The following is a 15,661-nucleotide window of genomic DNA, read 5'->3' on the forward strand; positions in this document are numbered from 1 at the left end:
GTTTCCGTTACTGTCTGTATGGTTGCTGCTCCATAGACTGTTGTGTGCATTGAAATCACCACACCAAACTTCCTTCCTATGTTTATATTCTGCTATTTCTTTAAATATATCAGTAGTTAGATTTAGACATGGGTTGTATAAATTGATTATCCTAATGTTATCTTGTTTTCTAGGGTTGCAGATGTCCACTATAATACAGTCTATACCATCAGGAGATTGCACCTCCCTATATGCCACACCATCTTTGAGAAATGACTGCAGGATCTCAGGTATGCAAAGTGGACAGGTAGGCGAGAAAGGCTTTTTTGAGTCTCAGAGACCAAGGTCCTGTACACTTCGTATACATTGACTGCAGGACTTCAGGTCTGCGATGTGGACAGTACACCTCAAATACATACCTTCACAACCTGGGGTATTTGAAAATAAGGGAATGACATGTTTATAATATGCTGCAAAACACAACAAATATGCAGGGTTACGAGTCTGTTTCTCAGGCCATTTTATTTTTTTGGTAGTCTGATCATTTCAACAAGAGAATAGAATCAAACTGAAAATATCGTAAATATGTTCCAGGTACATGAAGCATGTGAATGAACAGTAAAACTCGCTCATGGACTTTAAGGTGAATACTTTAAGAAAAGGTTTTCCCACACTCTTTGTAGGAGCCATTTTATGGGTGTTGTTGGTGTCTCAGTTTACCTTATTTATTTATATATATATATATATATATATATATATATATTATTTTAGAACACTTGGTGGCGGGGTGTATAAAAAGGGTCATAGGTGAGAGGAAGAGGACACAGGACGAAGAGCATACCGATTCTACCAGATGGCCAGCCCAGCCCCAGCAGATGCTCATACTACAACTATTGACACCGTGTAATTAAACCTTGGTATGTATAGCAATAAAACATCATTCTAAAACTGCAGCAAAAGACCGGACCTTCATATGTTTGTGTCTGCGTCAGGATCACTCTAAACCCTCCTGTTAAGTAATGGCAAAAAGATATAGGACACTGGAACATTTAAACTGCCATTACATCAAGTAGAATCGTACTCTATGAGTGAAACTGGACAATAAGAAACATATCGCATTGGATTAAGGATCGTTTTCACCGGACAAACAATTGGATTACTTCACAACCGACACCATCATCCCGGATCAGCTGGACAACACGCCACAATCAGCTGGAGATTGTCACCACCTGTGCTCATCAAGACAGCGAAAGGAGAGGCCGAGAGCCAAGGCTGGGAAAGCGGCCGGGTATGAGCAGCATTAAAACGGGATCGTATACATAAGCTGCATTGGACAATGGCTTGGATTTGATGCAGCAATAATGTCAGCTGTTTGAAACAGCTGTCGGCAGAAGGACAGCCAGAAAACGAAACTTAAAGGAACAGTGAACATTATGCCTGTCAATTCTGACGTTACGTCAACAGATGGCGCTGTTGGGATGGGATCTGTAATGGAAAAAAGGATTACCCAACACAAGGCCAATAGTGTGGCGAAGTCCCTCCCCTTCCGGTGGAGCACCATGGGACCTTATTTCGAAAATATTATGTATTGAAGTCAATGGAGAGACAAAGATTATCTTTCGATCCCGTTTGAATTGTGCCACGAATTACACATATGATGTTTGTCAATTTAAAAGATCATTTTGCAAGTCAAAAAAAAGAAAATGTGTCGTAAAACTGTGAAGTAACACTTTTTGTGTGAAACGCTCAATGAACTACATCTCTGGTCTCGCAGAACAACACACGTCACCAAGATGGCCATCACTACTGTCTTGTCAACAAAAGGATTGACTACCCTCACTATCACCTCAATGAAACACCTCCTAAAGAATGCCATGCAAAGCTGCCTGTCTTCCTTTGATTCTCTCTGAACGGCCTGGTCTATTTAATGTTTAATGTCAACCATTTCTGCAGATAGCGTGAAGTAGAAAAGATCGCAGATGCTAATACTAGCGTTAGCATTTCTCCCTCGGGCTTAAATTGTGTATTATAGAATGATCACACAAGGGACAGTACTCTTCAAAGGGTTCACGAAATATGACTACTCTTACTGTTTAACATGTTGGGTTACTTAATGTTACTTCATGTTAAGGCTAATAAAAATGACAAGGCTGTAATGCTAACTAACATGCTAGCTACTAGCTAGGTAGCTAACTTGATCCAGCCACTCCTGGTCCTTTCATCAGACGATAAGCGAAAGAACGAGCAAGACCCATTGCTGGTATGATAACAACCTGGTACTAAGCACACAGGCATCTTGTTAAAGTTATCTTAGCTATCTCTTAGTGGAGGAAAACAATTGTGACATCACTTACTCTGGGATTAGTAGTATTTGTAGTTGCGTATTTTTCATAGTCTTATATTTCAACAGTTTTAGGACAAATTATGACTTTTTTGACATGGAAATTATTTTTTAAGATTGACAAACATCATATGTGTAACTCATGGCACTATTCAAACGGGATCGAAAGATACGTTTTTTCTCTCCATTGACTTCAATACATTATTTTTCCGAAATAAGGTCCCATGGAGCGGAAGTAGATGGGCGTGACTTCGCCACTCTAGAGATGGGAATTGTTTATTGTAAACTGTGAAAAAAACAAAATATGCTTAATTGCGGCTCCTACACTCTTAAAACCACTATGGTTTTTCTCCTGTGTGAACACGAAGATGTGATTTGAGAGCACTTGATGTAGTGAACGTTTTCCCACACTCTTCACACCAGTACGGTTTTTCTCCAGTGTGAATACGGTGATGTGTTTTGAGAGCACTTGATGAAGTGAAAGTTGTCCCACACTCTTCACACCAGTACGGTTTTTCTCCATTATGAATACGGTGATGTTTTTCTAGAGCATCTGATCTAGTGAAAGTTGTCCCACACTCTTCACAGCTGTAAGGTTTTTCTCCAGTATGAATACGTTGATGTCTTTTGAGAGCACCTGATGTACTGAAAGTTGTCCCACACTCTTCACAGCTGTAAGGTTTTTCTCCAGTATGAATACGGTGATGTGATTTGAGAGCACCTGATGTAGTGAAAGTTGTCCCACACTCTTCACATCTGTAAGGTTTTTCTCCAGTATGAATACGGTGATGTCTTTTGAGAGCACCTGATGTAGTGAAAGTTGTCCCACACTCTTCACACCAGTACGGTTTTTCTCCAGTATGAATACGGTGATGTGATTTGAGAGCACCTGATTCAGTGAAAGTTGTCCCACACTCTTCACACCAGTACGGTTTTTCTCCAGTGTGAATACGTTGATGTGATTTGAGAGCACTTGATTGAGTGAAAGTTGTCCCACACTCTTCACAGCTGTACGGTTTTTCTCCAGTATGAATACGTTGATGTGATTTGAGAGCACCTGATGTAGTGAAAGTTGTCCCACACTCTTCACAGCTGTACGGTTTTTCTCCAGTGTGAATACGTTGATGTGATTTGAGAGCACTTGATTGAGTGAAAGTTGTCCCACACTCTTCACAGCTGTACGTTTTTTCTCCTGTGTGAATACCCAGGTGGCTCTTTAAATGTCCAGATGTTGTGAAGGATTTGTCACATTGCTGACAGCTGTGACGTCTCTCTCTTCCTTTCGGTTTCTAGAACAGACGGACAGAGAAAGAGAGAAAGTCAATCTAAACAGCATAAATACACAAGTTAACACAATAAAAACTCACTTGAAGTGGACCTATCATGCTATATTTGAACAATATATTGTAGGGCCATACCTATATAAATATAGTATTTTTTTCAAAATACCAAAAAGATCCTGCATTTTAGCCATGCCTCATTTCGCTCCATTTGCTCTTTCCAGCGCTGTTTTTGCAGGGGGCTGATTCTGTGAGCTGCAGCTGACCACGCCCTCCTGCAGCTGACCACGCCCCCTGCAGCTGACCACGCCCCCCTGCAGGAGAGGGAAGCGTGCTCTGAGATCATAGACATCAAACGGCGACACATATTCAGTGTGCAGTTCCTTTGGCATTAGGGCAGGGATATCTAGATACTTTCCAAGGTTTGACATAATGAATTGTGCGACGTTTTCAAAGCAAGCAAATCTGTAATCAAAAAGCTCCTCAAAAACACTTTCGAAGCAATTCCTGCCGTTGCTACGTTAGTTCAAACAGTAACAACGGACTATTTCTCTTAGCGGATGCATGTCAATTTAAATCAATACAATTATTTTTTAAATCCATAAAAGCATTTCAATTAATATTAGGAGTCATATCGTTACTTTGTTGAGAATGTGGCCGTACTGTAACTTAGGCTTGAGACAGATGACTCGAAAGGACTTTTTAAAATAACATATTTGCATTTGTTTTTGTATTGTACGAAGCCCCTAGAAGGCAATGAAAGAAAAAAAAGAGGGAGAAAGTAGGAAGTGGAGCGCACAGGAGACAGCCGTTTCATTGCAGACTGTTATGTTTATGTGGGGAAATGCATACATTATTTGAGATATATTTCAAACTCGGACTTCATTTTAGGGACATTTCGGCCAGGGGTGTAGAGTTATTTGTTCAAGCACCGGATCGGCAAAACAGGAGAGTCTGTGAACCAGTCTGCCTTGACCTATGTATTCATGTCTGTGACTCTCACAGTATCTGCTGCCCACAGCTGCTTCATAGAAGAAAAACCTCCTTCACTTCATGAAATCTCTGCAGCACCAGGAGGCAGTAACGTGTAACTCAGCAGAATCTGAGAAGAGCAGCACCAGCTGCAAAGAGCTGTGCCTTCACTGTGTTTACCTTCATTAGAACAGCTAACGAGCGACTGCTACGTTTTCACACACACACACACACACACACCACACACACACACCACACACAACACACACACACACACACACACACACACACACACACACACACACACACACACACACACACACACACACACACACACCCACAACACACACACACACACACACACACACACACACACACACACACACACACACACACACACACACACACACACACACACACACACACCACACACACACACACACACACACACACACACACACACACACACACACACACACACACACACACACACACACACACACACCACACACACACACACACACACACACACACACACACACACACACACACACAACTTGGAGTTTCAGGCTCTGCACTTTCCCTCCTCACCTCATACCTCAAAGACTGTAACTACAGGGTAACTTGGAGAGGGTCCGAGTCCGACCGTTGTCAATTAACTACAGGGGTCCCTCAGGGCTCTGTTCTTGGTCCCCTCCTCTTCTCCTTGTACACAAACTCGCTCGGATCAGTCATTAGCCCGCATGGTTTTTCATACCACTGCTACGCTGACGACACCCAATTAATTCTGTCCTTTCCCCGCTCAGAGACCCAGGTCGTCACACGCATCTCTGCTTGTCAAGCAGACATCTCTCAGTGGATGTCTGCTCATCACCTCAAGCTCAACCTTGACAAGACTGAGCTGCTCTTCCTCCCGGGAAAAGATTGTCCCACTCTTGACCTGACAATCAACATCGGCACCTCTGTTGTTTCCCCGACTCAGACTGCAAGGAATCTGGGTGTGATTCTAGATAACAAACTGTCCTTCACTGCAAACATCGCTGCTACAACCCGTTGCTGCAGATACACGCTTTACAACATCAGGAGGATACGTCCCCAGCTGACACAGAAAGCCACGCAGGTTCTGGTCCAGGCTCTCGTCATCTCACGCCTAGACTACTGCAACTCCCTCCTGGCTGGTCTACCTGCATGTGCCATCCGACCTCTGCAGCTCATCCAGAATGCAGCTGCTCGTCTGGTCTTCAACCTTCCTAAATGTTCCCACACCACTCCGCTCCTCCGCTCCCTTCACTGGCTTCCGGTAACTGCTAGAATCCACTTCAAGACACTGGTACTTGCGTACCATGCTGCGAATGGATCTGGCCCTTCCTACATCCAGGACATGGTTAAACCGTACACCCCAGCACGTGCACTCCGCTCTGCATCAGCCAAACGACTCGCTGCACCCTCGCTGCGAGGGGGTCCCAAGTTCCCATCAGCAAAAACACGTGGGTTTGCTATCCTGGCTCCAAAATGGTGGAATGAGCTCCTATTTAACATCAGGACAGCAGATAGCTTGCACTTCTTCCGGCGCAGACTGAAAACTCATCTCTTTCGACTCCACTTCGAGCGATAGAACTATTAACAAAGCACTTATATACTAATAAAGGACTGGGTTATCTAAAGCCAGTTGAGTAGCACTTGAAATGTTTGGCTCTATGAAACCTGATGTACTTATATGATTCTGTTTTCTTCAAGGTTGTGTCTTCCTGGTCGAATGTACTTATTGTAAGTCGCTTTGGATAAAAGCGTCAGCTAAATGCAATGTAACTATATCAACAAATTTGAATAGATTGAGTTTTTTTTAAATATGGGAGTTGTGTGTTCATATTTACCAACACATGTTATTATTTTTATTTTTTTGTGTGTCACTACCCGATCTGCAGCCCTGCCCTATCTGCAGTGGAGCTGTGAGCTCTGAGGGCTAACAGCTAACGACTGATGTTGGTTTTGTGGTTCACATTGTCACTACCCGATCTGCAGCCCTGCCCTATCTGCAGTGCGCATGTGCGAGATGGTCCGCCATATTTGACAACTCCATACGGCAACTCTAGTAGGACATTTGGGTTAAGTACATTGTCAGAATAAGTGAGAAATGGATGTAACTTCTGTTAGACAGCTATCATACATACTGAAGAAATATTGACTGAATGTATGTAATATGTATGGCATTCATAATTTATATCTAATTACATTAACTGTGAATGTCCTTCATTTTATTTCAGATAACAAAATATTTAAATAAAGATATTTGAGACATGCATGCACGATGCAAATCGGGCAGCCGTCTAGACGTCAAATGTCCTATTAGAGTTGCCATATGGAGTTGTCAAATATGGCGGACCATCTCGCACATGCGCACTGCAGATAGGGCAGGGCTGCAGATCGGGTAGTGACAATGTGAACCACAAAACCAACATCAGTCGTTAGCTGTTAGCCCTCAGAGCTCACAGCTCCTCATATCTGTTCAGAAACTAGACAGAAGTTAAACAAGTACAAACTAGGGTTGCCAGAAACTGACCATGATCAAAATCGATTATTCGGCAGCCCCCGTGGGAGAGGAAAACAAAAAACTCAGACAAAAGGAATTCCGTTGTTTTCTTTACTGGACGATGTTTAACAGTGCAAACAACAAACATGCACGCAAGTCATCACAACGACGTGGCCTTGAAGTGAAGTTGGCAATGGCCGGCTGCTGCGTCTTTCTCTGTAACCTCTTTGGTGTGCTTCGCACTCAAATGCGAACGCATTGTTGTGGATGAGCTGTGATAGACAAACGTATTTTCGCAGAGCTTGCATTTAACTTCCTTTGGACTTGTAAGTTCGAAGTAGTTCCACGAGGAGGAACTATTTTTACCTGCCGCTTTGTCGATCTTTAGTTGCACGTGTGAGGGAGAGGGGGGGTGGGGGCGGTGTGTAGCGTGCTGCAGCAGCAGTCTGCTCTGCACGCAGGCTTCCTCCAAGTTTACAGTAAAACAAACTGGTGGTATGACCAATAGCCATTTACAAATATTAATACTATTATTAGCATTAGTCTATATTTTGGTTGAAACTAAGCCAGAAAAAAACAAAAAAAACATAAATAATTAAAAAAATATATATAAATAAAATCGATTTTTAAAAATAATATTCGATTATGGAGACTGTAACGAATAATCGCTGGCATCCCTAGTACAAACCACAGACTGTCCGTGTCATGGCGAATACAGTCGCTGGTTTATTTATGTCTGTATAGGACGTTCCGAGCTGAATAAGGGCGTCAAATGAAGGCAAGACGCCCGCCTGGCGGAAACGCTGGAATTAGGAATATATTGTGATGAAGTGCACACTGACCTGAGCTCCAGGGGTCTCTTTCTTCTCCTCCATGCTGCTCATCAGCTGTCCTGATGAAGACCACAGAGCTGCTTCATTATTAATATAATACAAATATTTAGATATAATTCATCATAAACTGTCAGGAGTGAAGAGGAGGAGTTCAAAGAGTTTATTCAATGATATGTTCTATTTCTAGATGCTTATATGTAGTGTTTTATCACACCATGTGCAGTGCCTTGTCTTATCTATGCTGCTGTGACGTAAACATGTTCCAAATTGATCCATTTAGTCAATGTGATGCTAAGCAGAGGAGAACATGATAGAAAGGTCAGATAGTTATTAACGTTACATGCAAATTACTTTAACCATTACGATAAAAAGTTGGTTTTCTGTGTAAATTATTATTATTATAATACAAATATTTAGATATAATTCATCATAATCTGTGTAGCAACTTACATTCTAACTTACAGCTCACAGTTTGTTCACTTTTATTTCATTAAAATGACTTTATTCACATAGAAAGTGACATTAATGGATGTTTGAACCACTGTTATAGCGCTATCCATGTGAAACTATCACTAAGTTAACACAGAAAGCAAACATTAGCTAGTGAGACTGTTTAATGTACTCCATGTATACAGTATTTTCTGTATATTGTGTATTATTTAGATACTCTAGTGATATGTGTCCTGTGTGTATACTTGCTGCTAATGCTTCATTTTTATTATATCTTATTGCATCTTTTAAATATGTTTAACTCGTGTAATGCCTGAAAACACTTCTGCTGTGACACATTCATTTCCCAGTTTAAGATAAATCATTATTTAAATAAAGTATATCTATTTATCTAATGAGCTAAACCGTCGCTTAGCTTAGCGTTAGCTGCTAACTGAAGAACCCCATTCATTTCAATGGGAACAATGCTACGTCGCGGTGAATGGCGATGCTAACAAGCTAGTTAGCATATATTTAAAACCATATCTATGGTAAAGAGCACCAACACAACAACTCAAACCGTCTTAAAGACAACTGGTGTAATAAATAACTAACATAAAGTCAGCTGAGCATTACAAATCAACTGTTACTCCCCCAGAGCCGAACTGGAAAGTTTTTTTGTGAGTTTCTTTCTTCCAAGATTATAGCTGTTGTGTTAAATAAGATAACTTCTGATTCGTGATTAACTGTAAGCTAACAGGTGTAAATACACTTAATGAAACCTCTGCAGGTGTTTAATCCACTCACCTCTTCTTTTCTTCTTCTCCTCTCGGTTTTTGGCGAATTGCAAAGAACTTTAAAGATGCATCTTCTTCTTCTCTGGTTTTCTTCTTCTTCTTCTTTGGTGTTTATTGGCGGTTGGCAAACCAACTTGTAGGCGCATTACCGCCACCAACTGGACTGGAGTCTGGACAAGAAACAAAAGAAACAAAACAAAACAAAGAACCAAAACTCTAGATTATTTTAAATGTATCAATTTCTCTTAGAAACGTAATAATTTCAAAATATATATTGCCTGATGTTTTCCCTAACAGCCCTGATGGCGACAAGTCATGGCATTTTGCTTTCTTCAGTGTCTGGAAAAGCACATTTCTCTGAGTACTATATTTCCTGCAAAGCAGTAAAAGATGCTCAACAGTTTCTGGCTGGCTGCAGTGTATACACTTTCCGGTTGGATGCTTTCCTATTAAACTTAAAGTATGATTGAGACCTGTATTATACTTAAAGTACGATTGAGACCTGTATTATACTTAATGTATGATTGAGACCTGTATTATACTTAAAGTATGATTGAGACCTGTATTATACTTAAAGTATGATTGAGACCTGTATTATACTTAATGTATGATTGAGACCTGTATTATACTTCATGTATGATTGAGACCTGTATTATACTTAAAGTATGATTGAGACCTGTATTATACTTAAAGTATGATTGAGACCTGTATTATACTTAATGTATGATTGAGACCTGTATTATACTTAATGTATGATTGAGACCTGTATTATACTTAATGTATGATTGAGACCTGTATTATACTTCATGTATGATTGAGACCTGTATTATACTTAAAGTATGATTGAGACCTGTATTATACTTAATGTATGATTGAGACCTGTATTATACTTAAAGTATGATTGAGACCTGTATTATACTTAAAGTATGATTGAGACCTGTATTATACTTAAAGTATGATTGAGACCTGTGATTGATTGATTGATTGAAAAGTTTATTAACAGCTTGTATATTGGGTACAGTACAGTACAGCTCAAAACATACAATTGTTAAGGGGATGCAGACCAGAGAAAGACTTTCGTCTTGTTTACATCAGGGTCCCCCATTTCCAATTCATCATGTCATTTAAGACATATAAGACATATTTGACATACAGATGGCTTATTTACAATTTACATACAGGTGGTTTTTTACATACAGATTGCTTATTTACTATTTTCATTTTAGATTTCGTTCTAATACATCCTAACCGGACATTTAAGACATACCAAGTCTACAGATATACAGTTAGTAACAGAGTCTAAAATGTGAGTATATACATAGATGGGGGGGGGGGGGGGAAGCTATCCATTGAACGACAGGTTGAGATTTGTACCATTACCGGGGCCAGTTCTGCAATGCTCTCCCCCGAAGGTGCTCTTTAAGAGAGGTTTTGAAGGTAAGTATAGTTTTACTTTCCTTTACAGTTGTGGGAAGAGCGTTCCACCTTGATGTGGCATAATTGCGAAACGTGTATTCCCCCTTTTTTGTGCCAAATCTGGGTTTCACATGATTTGTGGAGCTCCCTCTGGTGTTATGATCATGGTATTCCTTGACCTTTGGGAAGAATTTTGACATGTACATGGGTACCATAGAGGTGTAGTGGATCTTGTAGACCAGGCCCATTGCAAGTAGCTGTACTCTGTCGTCTACTCTAAGCCATCCTAGGTTGTCAAAGTGGGCAGAGGTGAGGTGGGTTCTAGATGAAAGGTCAAGCAGTAGTCTGACCAGTTTATTTTGCGATGTTTGAAGTTTTATTTTTAGCGCCTTGGAGGTGCTATGGTACCATGACGTGCAAGCATAGTCATAGTACCCTTGAATGAGTGCTCCTGCCAGAGTTTTCAGGGTGTTTTTGTTTACCAGAGAGGAGATCCGGTATAGGAATCTAGTTCTTTGATTGACTTATTTTATTACATTGGATGCCATTTTGTCACAGGAGAGGTTTGCCTCAAGAATAGATCCTAGGTATGTAATTTCCTTCTTACTTGTGACAATAATGTCGCCCACTGCAACTGAGAAGTCGTCGGATTTGCTGAGATTATGTTTCGAACCGAAGAGAATGGACTCTGTTTTACCCAGGTGTAATGATAATTTATTATCGGCGAGCCAGGTGCAGATTCTGCCGATCTCGGAGCTGAGGGTTTTTTCAACCTGCAACCTGTTCCTGTCAGAGACCAGCAGGGCTGAGTCGTCCGCGAACAGGAACAAGTTGCAGTCACATGCTGATGACATGTCATTTACATAAATTAGGAACAGTAACGGACCTAATATGCTTCCTTGTGGAACACCACAGCTCACTGGGAGGGGGGGGGACAGAGTACCGTTTACCTCCACCATCTGTTCTCTCCCCTCCAGGTAGGATTGCATCCAGCTCACCGATAGTTTATCAAAACCAATTGCTTTTAGCTTGTCAATCAGAATGGTGTGATTGACAGTGTCGAAAGCCTTTTGTAGGTCCAGCATCACCATGCCGCAGTACTTGCCCTCGTCCACCTCTTGTTTGATGTGGTCGCTCAAATAAAGAAGGCATGTGTCAGTGGAGTGGGATGTTCTAAAGCCAGATTGAAATTCATAGATTAGTTTCTTTTCCGCGAGGTACTTTTCGACCTGTTCATATACTATTTTTTCCATGACTTTCGAGATGGAGGTAAGTATAGAAATAGGGCGGTAGTTGCCTGGGTCCAATTTGCTGCCCTTTTTGTGCAGGGGGGTTACTCTTGAAATTTTGAAGTCTTTGGGTACTTTTCCCTTTTTATGGAGAGGTTAATTATGTGAGCTATGACTGGTGAGATGGCGGTTGCTGTGTCTCTGAGGAATTTGGAGGGGATATTGTCGTGGCCAGTGGCCTTGTTAGGTTGGAGGGCGCTCAGTTTAATGAGTACCTCTGCTGTTGTTACCCTTGCTAGACTGAAATCATCTTTGCGTACCCCTAGGTTTTTGTAGTAGGTCATGATGTGATCTACTCCAAAAAGCCCTGAGTGGGAGGGTAATTTATTTACAAGAGTTGTGGCTATGTTTGTGAAAAAAATGTTCAAGTACTTGGCCACATCCAGTTTGTCTGTGATGAGCCTGTTATCTGTCTTTATGTTTAAGTTAGAACATCTCGTTTTGAGTTTGAGCACACCAAAGGACAAGTAAAAATCCCAAGGCACACCTATTGTGCAAAATAGCCCTTATAACACGTGTTATCACTCATATCATGTAAAATATCTGTAAATGTGAATAATTATTTACTAATGCCAAATAAAATGTGACAAATAAAACTATATTACTCATTTGAAACTTTATCAATTAGGCTTCATCAAACAGCAACACACTCATTTAAACCAGACATGACACAAAATAATGTTATAGAGTATCAAAGGAAAAGGGCAGCTGCTCGAAGGACAGTAAAATACACACAAAAGAGAACATGGAGAGAATTGTGTTCTACCATTGGCAGAGGAGTAACATTAGGTGATGTCTGGTCCATGTTTAAGCAGATGAGTGGGAAAAGGAAATCCATTAAAATGCCAGCTTTGGTTGATGGGGAGAGGCTGGCAGTGACAGATAAAGAGAAGGCAGGTATGTTAGGAAGGACCCTTACAGCAGTACATAGTGGGGAGCATCTCAGTGATATCCATAGGCAGCAAAAACAGCACTTTCTAGCAGAGAATGAGAACGAGAAGAGACAGGATAATAGGTCAGCTCTGGATGGACTATTTGCTTATCGCGAGAGGCCTATGCACACAATGAAACAGTGGAAACAAACATGTGTTTGACTTTCATTAGTGAATGAAACTGTGTGCCCTTTATAGTCTGTGTCCAATATTGTGTATTTGTATATATTGTATATCCTATATATATGCTAAGGTCTCGCTACTGACACGATAGCAGTCATTTAGTGCGCATATGTGTAATTAAATATCAAAATCTCACTCCTGCCAGGTACCCACATTTGGCAACCCTGGTTAGCTTCAGAGCTAGCAGTCTGTATTTGTAAACACAGACAGGACGAGCTGGAAATGAAACAAACAATACTTAGAAACTGGTTAAAAAATGTTTCTGATGGAAGGAAACGACCTCTTCTCTCTTTGAATGTGCTTTATACCTTTCAGATAACAGCAACAGTTAAAGCCTTACAATGAACCGTTTCGCTTAGTTACATATCAGAGATACATATCGTTCTTGTAATACTCTTTGTCTGGATTATATCTCACATTTGCATTAACAGTAATATATGTATAGATGCTACTAAATGAATGCAACATATATGATACTCTACATAGAAACTACTCCGTGTATGTCACAGTTTACACTTCACCCTTTCTGAACACTGAATGAAATAGGTTTTTGATGCTTATAAATTCAAATAAACGACCTGTTTAAACTTTTAATGAGGTTTATACATTTCAGATAACTGTCAACAGTTAACGGTACAAAAATAAACAGTTTTTCATGGTTGGAAAGTAAATAAAGTTAATTTACTCAAATACAGATTGCAGGTAGTTGTATTAGCTGAAGTATTTTCATTTGATGTCACTTTATACTACTCCGTCATTACATACCAGATATAAAGATGTACTTTTAATAAGATGAGAGAAGAGTTACACATCATGTGAAACTAAAACTGGTATATCTACATATATATATAATCAATGAGTAAATGTGTCTTTCAGACGCCCCTTGATTACATGATGGTTATTAAGTCATCTCAATATATTTCTGTTTTCTTTCTGCTGATTCTCTGTCATTAAGGTGAGAGTTATCACGATGCCAGGGAAAAACAGGGACCAGTTCAAACAGGGAGACCTGGTGTTCGCCAAGATGAAGGGATTCCCCCACTGGCCTGCCAGGACACACACACACACACACACACACACATGCACACACACGTACAGATGTGTATTCCTAGCTAACGTGATATTCTGTGTGTGGAAAGTATTTACAGGTACAAATGTTATTTCTCACGGGGATATTCACAAGCAACCAACTCCCATGCACTCTGAATGTGCATTAGCAGACCCACTGTTGGTATGACATGAAAGAGCTTCTTCTCAGACTCCCTTTTCCTTTCTGTTTCAGCGAGTCTGCAGCTGCAGTGTGATAAGAAGCAGATCACGGCTCCCCTCGGGTCAGACTTCCTGCTCTCCTGCACTTAAAGCCACAGTGATGGGCAACCTGTTGGAGCAACACCGTCGAGGAACAGTTGTAACCATACACGTACACAAATCGTACAAGTACCCTTTAAGTTATGAAGTTATAGAAGCCTTATCAAGAAGAAAGAATACCGTCGTTTGTTATTTGATTTGAGTTTTGCCTCTTTGTTTTGAATATTGTAAAGGCCTCTTTTCTTTGTTGCTTGTGTAAAAGTTTGTTATTTTATTTTGTTCAAACACATCGCAACATCATCCAAACCATCGGAGGCCGAGTAACTCTTCAACTGTAAGTAATATAAAGGAAAGAAAACGAGTTAGAAGTGTCTGTTTAAGGCGTCTAGTGGCTTGATAGAAAAACAAGGAATGAAGCCACAACAATCTTTCTAGTCGGACCCATTAGAGCGTAAAAACTGTAACTATAAGTATCTGAAATAAATATGTCCTGAAAGAATAACTGTATGCATTGTTTCTTATGCGCAATTACTTCATACTGTCTTTGTCTTTTTCGTCCTGCATTTATTGGGCCCCCCTCAGAAAATAACTGCCCCCCCCAGTCAAATTGGTCTAGAACCGCCACTGCTTCTTGGTTTCCATACCTCCTGTGTTTTACGAGTGACTTATCAAGTCTTGGCAAACGGCACAAACACATGATTAAACATGATAGTATTGTAGAGGCCCTGTATACGGTGCTGTGTGGGTCTCTCAAGCATCTCCCGTCTCTCTGCCAATCACAGAGCTGCACAGTGATGCTGGTCGGTGTGTGGTCTGTGGTTGGGGAGCAGAGGGGGGGGGGGAGGGGGGGGGGGGGGGGCTGGCCTGCATGTTTATTAGTTAGTTTATTTTATTAGGATCCCCATTAGTTGCATAACAACAGCTAATCTTCCTGACAAATAACATAAAACATGACATTCGACAGTACATTACAAGACAATGATACAAATCGTGTACGGCGTCAATGTTCCCCCCCAGTCAGAATATAGTGATGAAGTTGGTCCTATAACCTGTAACCTTTAACCTGATTAGGCGTTCTCTGCTGGTTTTAAAGGAGCCATGAAAACACAACAACTTCAGTCTAATGCAAAAATAAATACATTTATGTCATCAAGTTTTTTTATTTAGCACATTTTAACAAGGCAAGGTGTTGCTCTAAAAAAAGGTTGCCCTGCTCTCCTCTGTGTTTCAGTCCCGGTCTCTAAGCCCCGCCTCCAGCCCCTGGTCTCCCTGATGGAGGGCTCCACCTGTCGGGGGGGGGGGGGGGGGGGGGGTCCGGTGACGGTGCAGGGTGTGTGTTCACGGGGGACCGTGGTCCGTTACTCCTGGTTCC

The 15,661-nt window shown here is 41.0% G+C and overlaps 2 pseudogenes; one reads left to right on the forward strand and one right to left on the reverse strand.

Moving 5' to 3' along the window:
* The window catches only part of LOC117551909, a 430,097-nt pseudogene that overhangs the window by 101,664 nt on the left and 312,772 nt on the right, over positions 1-15,661 (reverse strand).
* Positions 1-15,661, forward strand: part of LOC117551910 — a 354,701-nt pseudogene that overhangs the window by 55,052 nt on the left and 283,988 nt on the right.

This window comes from Gymnodraco acuticeps, unplaced genomic scaffold (assembly GCF_902827175.1).
Source record: "Gymnodraco acuticeps unplaced genomic scaffold, fGymAcu1.1, whole genome shotgun sequence".
Lineage (NCBI taxonomy): Eukaryota > Metazoa > Chordata > Actinopteri > Perciformes > Bathydraconidae > Gymnodraco > Gymnodraco acuticeps.